The sequence below is a fragment of the Papaver somniferum genome, chromosome 4 (assembly GCF_003573695.1).
Source record: "Papaver somniferum cultivar HN1 chromosome 4, ASM357369v1, whole genome shotgun sequence".
In the NCBI taxonomy this organism is placed as follows: Eukaryota; Viridiplantae; Streptophyta; class Magnoliopsida; order Ranunculales; family Papaveraceae; genus Papaver; species Papaver somniferum.
Window position 1 is genome coordinate 78,807,914 of NC_039361.1, and position 11,461 is coordinate 78,819,374.

General features: G+C 35.7%; 1 long non-coding RNA gene across 5 annotated transcripts; it reads left to right on the forward strand.

Annotated features, from left to right (window-relative positions):
* Positions 1 to 261: 261 nt before the first annotated feature.
* LOC113275981 lies at positions 262 to 4,727 on the forward strand. Of its 5 annotated transcripts, none has more exons than XR_003323846.1 (10): positions 262 to 414; positions 535 to 569; positions 914 to 1,114; positions 1,190 to 1,464; positions 1,779 to 1,889; positions 1,977 to 2,032; positions 2,457 to 2,528; positions 3,231 to 3,438; positions 3,618 to 3,712; positions 4,357 to 4,727. It is a non-coding gene; the product is annotated as an uncharacterized LOC113275981 (long non-coding RNA). The 5 variants fall into 5 exon arrangements; XR_003323847.1 differs by having other exon boundaries at positions 914 to 1,101; positions 2,457 to 2,603; XR_003323845.1 differs by having other exon boundaries at positions 914 to 1,101; positions 3,618 to 3,721.
* The last annotated feature ends 6,734 nt before the right edge of the window (positions 4,728 to 11,461 follow it).

Genomic DNA, 11,461 nt, shown 5'->3' on the forward strand with positions numbered 1-11,461 from the left:
AGTGAGGCAAAAATACACTATAAACTCCCTAGAACTCCAAAACAAAAACAAACTCCCTATCATTCTAATTTTTACCACTAACAGGGAGTTTAAGAGTTTCTTTCAAACTCCCCCACGACTAACGGGGTTTTCTAGGGAGTTGGGAAGACTCTTCTAAACTCTCCCACGACTAACGGGGATTTTAAGAAATTCCCTCGAACTCCCTCACGACTAACGGGAAAAAACACAACTACACCCAACTCCCCCGACTCCCTTGAGGACTAACACCCTGTTCATCTCATAAATCCATCTGCTATCCCACATAAACCAAAAGATCTTCATGAACCAAAACAATTAACAGATCTACTCTATGTATTGATGATTCTTGTTCTGCTTTGGTATTATCTAGATCCGTAAATTCTCATATAGAAAAAGGTATAATCAATTTCTCTCTTTGATGTATACTTCTTAATAAATTTAGGGCTTTATTGTTTTTTGTTTTTAAGAAATGACTTTTATGAAATTAATTTTTGGGGTTTTTGGTTTTGTTTATAGATTTTTGCTGATAATGGAAGGTGCTTCTTATACAGGTAAGAACTAATTTTGCTAGCCTTTTTTTTTTCATAAACTCTGATTTGCTACAGGGGTTTTGTTTAGTATTCATAAACTCTGAAAATGATCAACGATTTGCTTCAACTGCAATCACACAAACAAATTACCAATTCAAACTTCTTCAAATAATACAATGAATCGTTTGATTTTATGAAATTGGGTCAAAAAATAAACAGAGAAAAACCAGAGTTGGGTTTTGTTCTGATTTTTAGGATGATAATGGAACTACTTCAGGGAATTGATGCAATTGGAAATGATAGTTTGATTCTGTTCTAAGTGTTTTCATATCAATACTGATTTAGCTTTAAAAAGTTTTTGATAGAATGGAGAAGCAGTTCACAGGCGGGTATGTGAGCAATTGAACTTGCTCAGATGTTGTTTGATGAAAAAAGCCTGAGAAGGATTTTTTATTGCACTGTTGTAATCGATGGGTACTAAGCGTGGAAAGGTAGAGACTGCTCTTGAAGATTTTGATAATATGCCAGGAAGGAATTCGATCTCTCCGAATTGGTACATTTTGTTGGTAAAGATGGTGTTACTTTGTTGTGGGATTTGGCTAAAAAATAGCAGCTTAAGAAATTGTATTCACATGATGCAGGTGGTATTATCCATGCTTTGTGTTTTAGTCCAAATGTTCTAGTGGATACATGAACATATAAGGAAGAGCGGAGCTGATTGTAAATGTGTGTGTTTAGAGAAATCATTTGAAGTGCACTGCATACCTTGTGGATTGTATTGTCCAACTGTGCGCATGTGAGGGAAAGCTGCAATTTAGCTCTTCGAGGCAATGCAGAAACTTATAATGATTAGCACCGGATCGGACCACAACTGCAGCTTTGCTTAGTGCATCTCCTCAGTAAGGTCTGATAAGAAGTAAGTTGTAACCTTAAAACTTGTTTGTTTTCTTCTAATCCGGGTGGCTTATTATGTTGCTGCCTGAAACTTAGAACAATAGACTATGCGACCAATTTGATTGAATGAGAAAGTTATTTCAACGGAGAATTTCAGTAAACCCAATTTCTTATTTAAAATAAAAGTTAATAATAGATATTCAGACATATATAATTACCCCTATAACTTTGAAGGAAGTTCTCGGTGTTGGACAAACATTTTCCGACACCTTCTTCATAGGGGTTTCTTTACTAAACTTCAAAATTAATGAATTACTACTGCTTCTTGATATGTAGGTTATCTTGATGTCTCTTGCTTACTTTTGGGGCTTAATGGCTTATATAGCAATGGGAGAGATGACGACATGAAGACTTTTTGTTTGGCTATTAGCATACAAGCTATTACAAGTAGTTTTCTGTTGTATCTTCAGACCTCTACTACTTTATGTTATTCATTAATATAATAATGACATTACATACAAAAACTGTGTGCAGGTCTATGTTGTCGTCGGCCACCCACCGAAGCGGTCATCTAGCCTTAACTATACTTGGTAAGAGACATTAAAGTGTCAATTGTTGTAATTTATAGAGGTAGCCTTGGTTCAACTGTTACTTCCATGTTGTGGTGTATGTGCTCTTATTTATCCTTAGATTTATAATCTGATATCTGCTCATTACTTGTATTTTGGTTGTCTAGAATGGATTCTCTGGTTCTCGTTTTCATGTATTTTACAAATTTTTGTAAGAGGTCAATGGTCAACTTCATAAAGTGGTGGTTGTGGGTTGTCTGTCTGTGATATGTATTATTTAGTAACTGGAGACATTTTGATGTTCTCACAATGGAGGATTAACATCTTGTGAGAATCTAAGATTAATATTACCGAAGTTTTGGTATTCAACGTTGGATTCAGTTAAGTCTCCCGTTGGATTCGGTTGAGCTTTGTTCATTAATTTCATCGTGTTTATCTTTTGCAGGATGAAAGAAATAACAGTCTCCCGTAGCAAAGTTCCATCTGTGGTTGGTCTGATGCAGGCATTTGCTTTTTTGTAAGCACTTTTGACTTGGATTTCCATCTTATGTGCTTTTAACCAAGTTATTAATCCTTCTCAGATCAGTTTCGTGTATGTTGTTGTCTTGTTGATTTATTTTTGGTAGTACCCAGTATTAAAGCACTGTAAAGATGTTTTCCTCTTCTTTTTTGGCTTTCTCGGAGCTACGACCCTAAATTTTCATTTTTGGTTCTTGGTCTGCGAAATTAATAAGTTTGCTTGCTAGATAGCAGAAGCATATTCTCTGTAGAGTTGTGCTTGTTACCTTCCAGAAAGTATCATCCAAAAGCTTTAAGTTATTAACAAGATGATAAGGTTTAATTTCCACTCAAGATGAATTTACATTTTGTTCTTGACAACTATTAAGGTTGTCAGTGGCATTTTGACTGAACTTATGTGAAGAGAATGGGATGTTCATTATGCATCCCAACATTCTTAACTGAGCCTCTTCATCATATTTGACATGATTTTGTCCATTGGACAATAGATCTATGCATGGTAGATTCAAAATGGAACTGTAATTTGATGAATTGCTTGTAATGTTAATGACGAGAAAAGATAGCTAGCAGTGACTTAGCAATTAGCATTCTCCCGGAAGAAAGAATATATATCAACGAATTATTATGCACTTATGCAGTATAAGATCTTTCATTGTAACTTGACTAGCACATTTTGATTTATTTTTCTGTTCTTTTGCAGCTAAGTGACATCCTATCGGCAGAATTTGGAGTAGCTCTTGCAGTGTGAGAGCACAAGATTCTTCAGTAAACAAGACCTCGAGTAGGCACGCAAAAGCAAGGGCATATGTCCTCCAAAACTTCGTTGGAGGCTGCCCTTCCTGCTCTTTTATGCTAACGTGTCTACATGTTCTGATCACCATGAAGTAAAGCCTGCATAGTGTGAATAAGTATGTCACTTGGCTCTGTTTGTTTGTCCATCAGATTTACACTTGGCTCTGTTTGTTTGTCCATCAGATTTACACTTGGAGTAGCCTTCGTTGGAGGCTACCCTTTTATCCATCAGATTTACACTTGTCTGTTTGTTTTAGTTTGTGGAAAGTACTCTTACTGTTACTGGATTGTGCAGATCAGAAAGTTGTTGAAATTTAAGTTGCAAGGGTGCAAGATGAATCTAAAGTGATGACTGCAGAGAGTGGAACGTAACTTGGGATGGCTCCTGAGGTAAGCATTGTTAGTGTTCTCTTCTAGTTTCCTGCTATAGTCATGAGACTCATAACCTTCCGAGTCTTTCTAGACAGGAACTTATGTTACTACATTGCGTTTTTCAAATTTCTAACATTTAGGCATTCATCTATATCCTCCATGTTGGTTTCTGTGCAAATTATGATGACCCTAGCAGATGGGCATTAAAAATTTGGAAAACTGAGATTACGTCGCAACCACAACATGTAGGTCATAGAGCAAAGCCTTACGATCACAAGGCAAACATTTTCAGTTTCACAATTGTGTTGTAGGAGATGCTAACTAGAAAGGTAAAAACTCTAGTAAAATTTTGTTTGGAAACTGAACATGGCGAAAATTCGTAAGTAAAATATACACTTCACTTCAAATATACAGTTTTACTAATTGTTACCATTTGCCCTGTAACATGCAGCTTCTTTACGAGTACTTATCATACTTATCATGCCTACGGTTTTCACTGCATGTGGTTTATTTGTTCGTCTCAATTAAGTCACTATGTAAATGTTGTTGCTGTTGTTGTATTGATGATGGGTCTATTAGACCACCTCCGTGTATACTATTATCGACTAGTCATGTAAACCTAGCATATAAGCCGTGACTTTTTACTCTTCTTCTGAATGTAGTTCGATACCTTCATGGATGCCGTCATTCTCTTCCCGATGGTCTCATGAGGGTTGCTGATGTCATGGTTGATGGTGAGATCGTTGTTGCTGCTGGATAAGGAAATGTTGGGAAAGGGTTGTGCTTCTACAGGATCTTCTCTCAAGCAAGCTGGTGCCAAGGTCCTAATGACTGAAATTGTGGTTGAAATTCGTAGGACTTGTTGTATCACTTCTCTTCAAGAAACCTTAATAATAGGGAGTTGAATCCTTTTTTTTTAATGATTTTGGACTAGATTTATGAGCACAGTTCAACGTAATGGAGCTGTCATTTGGTACTAGATGATTCAGGTTTGTTTGGAATTTTAATTTTAATTTGAATTTTAGTATTTTAATATATAATGTCATTTGAATTTCACTTGAATTTGAGAATTTTAGTAATTTCATTTAAATTTGAATTGTCATTTGAATTTCAGTGCAATTTGAGTTTCATTTTAGTATAATTTGAATTTGAATAAGAACTATTTCAGCCTAGTCAGAATAACCTGAGTCAGCCAATCAGATCTGACTTGTTTTTTGATAGTATTAAAATCAATCAAATCAACGACGTAATTCACGAGTCATGCATAGCGACGCTCTGAAAGCATCGTAATTAAAGGGCAACCAGATAGTGTCGTTTCAGAAAAAAACACTAAATCTACGGAACTTTCAGCAGCAGTCCGAAAGTGTCGTTTAACTCGTTAGAACGACACTATCTGACTATCTTAATTTGGCTGTTTTCCACTAGTAGATATTCTCAAGTGTGACTTAAAAAGACTCTCTGAAAGTTTTGATAAGATCTCAGCTATGTTGTTTGGTCAAATATCCTTTGATAACACTAGTAGAATTGAGTTTAAGAATAATACTTCCTTCACCAAGAACAATACTTTCATTCTTGCAGGATCCAAGGAGAGTGAGAATGTTCTAGTAATAAAAGGGAGACAGCACCTTCGGGAAATTCTCTCGTCTTGAGGCTGATTTAACTGCTTCTCTTGTTAAAATCAAAATGTTGGAAAAGGACTTCAAAAAGTTCAATACTAGTTCAAACAAATTAACCACTATGCTAGGAGCAAGTAAAAATCATTGTGATACACGAGGATTGGGCTATAAGGGAATAGATGATCCAAGTATTAGCAAAGAGGTAAAATTTGTCAAGTCTAGTGATCCTTCTCAACCAAAGGTTTTCACTGATGGAAAAAGTGAAATACCTTCACCGACAGTTAATGTTTTAAAGAGCAAAGTTTATCAACCTCCAAAGTTTAACAATTAGTGCGATATGACTTAAAGACTTATTTTTTTAAATATGTTTAACATTGCTAGAAATCTTTCTAACACTTCTAAGACTTCATTGATCACTCAAAAACTTATGTATGTGCATCATGATTAAATTCTTAGGTATCTAAATGAACATAAAATTGCTTTTAGTTCTATGGAATACCTGCCAAACTGAACAGTCATTATACACGGTTCCAGACGCGGTCCGTAGTGTATATTCTTCTATTGTATTTTGAAGACCTAAAAGTGTTTGTTTGATTCCCAAGTTATCTTAATTAGTTGAAATCTAAGCAACCTATGGTCTTTGAAAACTATAAATAAAGATGCTCTTTCAACTAGGAAATTTAATCTCTGACACTTTGTGTCACAGTTGATTCTAGAGTTGTTCTCTATGATCTAGCTTTCCTATGAGAAAAATAATTAGGTTTACGACTAAAAGACTTTTCTTTCGGGATTCGTGAATCCAGGTCCGACAATCATTATCTTGATAGTTCGTGTATCCTGATCTTTCTTTTATGTTATCGAGGTTTTCGTAATCTTTTTCAGGAAAGATAAATAGTAATCACAAGGTTCTTTTCGTCTCAGATTTTGTGATTCCTCAAGATAAATATCGAAAAATTGATCTTAATTGATCTTTTGAAGATTGTTCTTGAAAGGTGGTTAAGTGTCTAGGTTGCTCCTGGGGAGTCGTAAGTTCTGGATTTGTGAGGTTTGCTAGATTTTTCTATTGCAAACAGATTTTCTCACCTTGATCTTTGATCTAAACGGATATCAAATAGGCATATCTGTTAGAGGAAGATTAGTATCAAAAGTCTTCACTTCAGCTGAAGCAACTCTTAGGACGTAAATGACGTCAGCTAAGGGAATCAATTGTGTAGAGCCGTGCGAGTTTCAAGAAACTTAAAAAGGGAGACTATAACTGAATCGCTTGGAGGGTGGATTCAGACTCAACAACATTCCAGTCCGAAGTCTGATAGTAGGCTAGTATCTGTAGCGGCATAATACATCTTGGTGTTCAAATATGGACAAGGTCCCGTGATTTTTCTGCAGGTGTCGTTTCCTCGTTAACAATACTTCTGGTATCTTGTGTTTTTTCTTTTCTACATTATATTGTTTATCTTTATAATTAGATTTACGCAAGTTGTACGTATTCAATCTTTGTAAATACGGCTATCTAATTGTGATCGGTTATGAGACTTGTTTCTTGTAGAATTCGTATCTTGAAAGATAGATGACAAGTTTAATTACTTAGCATAATTACGATTGGATTATTTGGATACAACTAGATTGATCTTGGATATTGATCTTTGAGATTGTCCAAGTACTCTTCTTAATAATCAGGTTCACGGACTCCTTATGTATATACATACTGATCGAGAAGACGTAGAGATATAAACTCTTTATACATATTGTCAAGGATCCTTCAGTTGGTCTATTTGCCATTGTATTAGGTTTTGTCCATACAGGTTGCCGAACAAAAAAGTTAGTGGTGTGTACGTTTGCGTTTTCAACTTGTCTTGTAAGTGAAATCTATCATAAGAAATGGAAAGCATGTATGAGCCAATTGTGCAATCAACGGATGCACATGGAATATTTGAAGGACCTTGCCATCCGACCTTTTTTTTTGTGTGCAGTTGTGATCCGTGGCTAACTTTTAAAATTCTTGCATAACCGACCTACCTTCCCATTCCAACCTTCTAATAGTTGCTTGTTCACTATAATTTGTACTTGAGTAAGAAGCGTTCATCTCATCATTTTCCTTGAAGTCATTGAGCATTTGACTTGGTGTGGTGCGTGTTTTGGTTAATCTCTTTACATCCTTAAATTCATGAGGTTTTAACTTTGCAATTATGGGGTGACCAACAAAAATGGCCAGATCCATATGGTTATGGCGGTCGCACCTAGAGCTGACAAACGGGCGGGCCGGAGCTGGCTTGTTACGGGTTACACGGGTACGGGTTTACACGGGCCAAAACCTGCGGGTTGATATTCTTCACGGGTGGTCATTTCTTCAACCCGCACCCGTAACGGGTAAAGCTTGCGGGTTCACGGGTTAGCCCGGCTTGTTTAATTAAAACTTAATTAAGCTAATTTGTGACAAATTACAATTTACAAGGATAAAAATCGTAAACACCAACTCGCAATTTATAAGGATAAAAATCGTAAACACAACTCAAAACTGATTTTTGATTCTTATAATCCCACAATTACGTTTTCAAACTCCCCATCATCACTGCTCAGTTTCCAATTTCATCTTCCTCAAATTCCCATGCTGCTATTCAAACTAAAATCAGACGAAAACTCATTTCAGTTAACTACATCAACAGCAACAGCAGCTACACTTCAGGAAGCAGCAACCAATGATACCAAAGCCCATTATTCCTTCTCCTACTCTCTTAGCAGCTCCCACCAACAACACCCAATGGAAGATAACAACAACAACAACATAAGATTTGGAGAGAAAGAACAGAGGTTCGATTTTAGTAACTATAATCCCAAGAGTATACAAACAAAACCAACATCTATAAGAACATGATGTTCCAAACATTAGATATACAAGGGGAGAAAAAAAGGCTTTACCTCTCTGTATTTTTGATTGAATGAACAAAAAAGAACAAAATTTATTGTAGGAATTCAATACATCTTAACCCAATAACTTAAATTGAATCAAAACCCTAGTCTTCTTCTTCTTCTATCATTAACTCAATTCTCTTCTCAATTTCATAAAACCCCAAATTCAATTGAAGCCCTAATTTCTTCTGGATTTTTCAATTCCAGTACTTCATTGAAATAAACCTTAACTATTAGTATGATAATGTTCTTCTTCATGTTCTACTTTTAAAATCCACCCTTAATCACTCACTTGCACTTCCAATATCCAACTCAGAACCCTTAGCCGACTAAAACTCCACCCAAAAACAGAAAGAAAAAGAAAAGTGAAGAAGCAAATCCTCACATCAGTTACTTGAGATTAAATCCATTATTGTTAAGCTTTAATTTACACATGCAAAGAAGAACAGACGCAGAGAAGAAAGAAAAAAGAAGATGGAGGTGGTGCTAAGAAGGCGCAGAGAGCAGAGTGGAGAAGGAATGAAACAAAATGAAATCTTTTAGGTTTTTTTTTTTGAGATTTATACCATAAATGAACGAACATGATTAAATGTAATAATCGTACGGTAGAAATTAATAGTACAAGACGGGTTGACGGGTTTAACCCGCGGGTTTACGGGCCGGGACGGGTAAACCCGTTTTCTCACAAGCCGCTATTTCTCCAACCCGCGCCCGGCTTGTTTAGGACCAAGCCAAGCCGGGCTCGGGTTTTCACGGGCCGGGTACGGGTTAATCCACGGGTTTCAGCTTGTTTGCCAGCTCTAGTCGCACCACACTCTACATTTCCTTTAGTTTCCTCTCAAATTGAATAAAAGCTTAAAGAGGGCCTTCATTCTTCCTCATATTAGTCTTGTATACCCTACTAGTCTTTCTTAGATATACATAAGCCTTTTTCCTGTGGATGTTCTTAGCGTACGGCCCACCTCTCTCGTAAACCATCTCAAATCGATTCGGAGAACCTTGAGTGTTCCTCACTAGCACATACTTATTCCTAAGACCCGTGTCCACAACCCACTTAATTTCCTCATCTTTACTTGTTAAGCCATACATAAGGAAAAACATAAGAGATTATATATGCAATGATAACGTAAAGTTCAAAATAAATAATAATACAAAGTTAGCTAACTGTTTGGTAACCTATCAAATCATTTGTATAGTTCTCTGACGTATCCAGTGCAGGTGTTAGCTCATCGTATTGTACAATCTAAGAAAGGAAACAAGTGAAAATTAGTTGAAATTCATTATAAGTCGGCATAGATAAATCAGAGACATCTACGCTGATATACGCTGCCGACATTGACGGTCATAAACAAACCATGCTAGTAAATTACCGGTATGCTCGACAGAAAATCAACAATGCCGTCATCTACGTAAACTAAGTGAAAAAACATAAAAATTTCTCGCCAAGTTGAAATAAGTGTCGGCAATATATACAATGTCGTCGGATATATTGTCGACATGCTCAATAAATAACTCTCAAATGTCTATTGTAATGACCCGTCCCTCCACCGATACTGTCCCCACTTAACCACCGCGGTTATCCGGCAGTGTGGTGTTTTTTAACGGGAATCACTACGGAAATCCAGCAGCAACTTCCCAGGAGGTCATCCATCCTTGGATGGCTCCCATCCGAGCATTCTTAACTGTAGAGTTTTTCTGCTAACTCTGTTCTGGAGCCAATAGTGCTGAAAAGGCCATGGTATTAGGAAAAGACAAACCATTACTTATATTCCATTCGGCCAACCACTGCCGAATATCGGGGTATTACACCTATATTATACTTTAGGAGCACCTATTTCTCTGTATATGTTATAACAATTGTTGACATTGATGTTTTAGTAAAAGTCCATGCCGACAGTATATATGGTGCAATATTATGTGGTAGATGAAAAGTAACTTTAGTGCCGGCATTATTATTTATATATATATATATAATGCTGGCTAAAATTTAAATTTGGGGGATATTTTCTTTCAGCATGATGAAAGAATTCCATGACGAACAATATATTTTCGACATTGTATTCACACTTCCACCATGCCAACGCTAAGTTTTTCAGGTTTAAAAATGGTGAATTCGAAGAAGAAAAATCAAATTTCAATACATCAATACCTATACCTGAATATTTGGAGTACTTGTTGAGCTTGTTTACTTTCCTGGGTTGGTTCTTCATCAAAACCTTCATGCTCATCAATAACTTGATTTAAAGGTGTTGCAACAAAACATTATAATTGTGAATCGTTATCATTAGCTGAAGATTCAAGATAAACCTCTTGTTTTTGATGACCTGAAGATTCAACATATCTTTGTTCACTAGCATCACTCATTTTCACTCAAAAACTTCTCCCTCAAATCTTCTCATTCTACTTTCCCATCAAATAACTTAAACTTAAAATAGCCATTGACAAACTAATCTTTAACTTAACTAATTCTGTTTAACAACTAATTTTAATTAGTCAGGGTAAATTAAAAATTACACAAATTATATAGATACGGAGTTCCGACAATTACTTGATAATAACTCTATTTTGTTTTATTGTCATATCCCCCAACTAGTTTGCATGTCCCTATTGTGGGTTCTTATAAACATGGAAATTGCATTACCAACTGGAATTTCCTGTGTTCGGTGTTTGATAATTGTGATTTTGCAGTGTGTTTTGACAAAATTAGGAGAGAGATATTTATTTTTAGCTTTTAGTTAAAAATAGGTAACTAAAATTTTAGGAAGATTTTTTTGGGATTATCTTATGGGGAAACAATCGTTTGGTCCTTTTTTTGGTGGTCCCAAGTTTGTTTGGTCCTTTGGGAAAACGCGTTTTCTCTTTGGTGCATAATTATTTAAAAATATCAAATGGACAAAAACACCCTTCCGTACTATTTCAACATTGATTTCTGTAACTCTTCTATTCCATAATTATTTGAGTTCATGCTCTCTGATGAACTTTGAACTTCCTACTTATTTTCGTACAGTTTGATGAACTATCAAAGTTCATTCATTCAAATGAACATCTAATAAAACCAAACTAAAAACACATATGAAAACAAAGTTCATTCTTTAAAATGAAAACAAAGTAAAACTTCATTATTATGACAAAAAAACAAAAACAAAGTTCATTCTTTCTAATGAACACACAAGAACAAACCAAATTCAAACTAGAATATGGTTCATTCTTTAAAATGAACACCCAACAAAACTTCCATTATTAT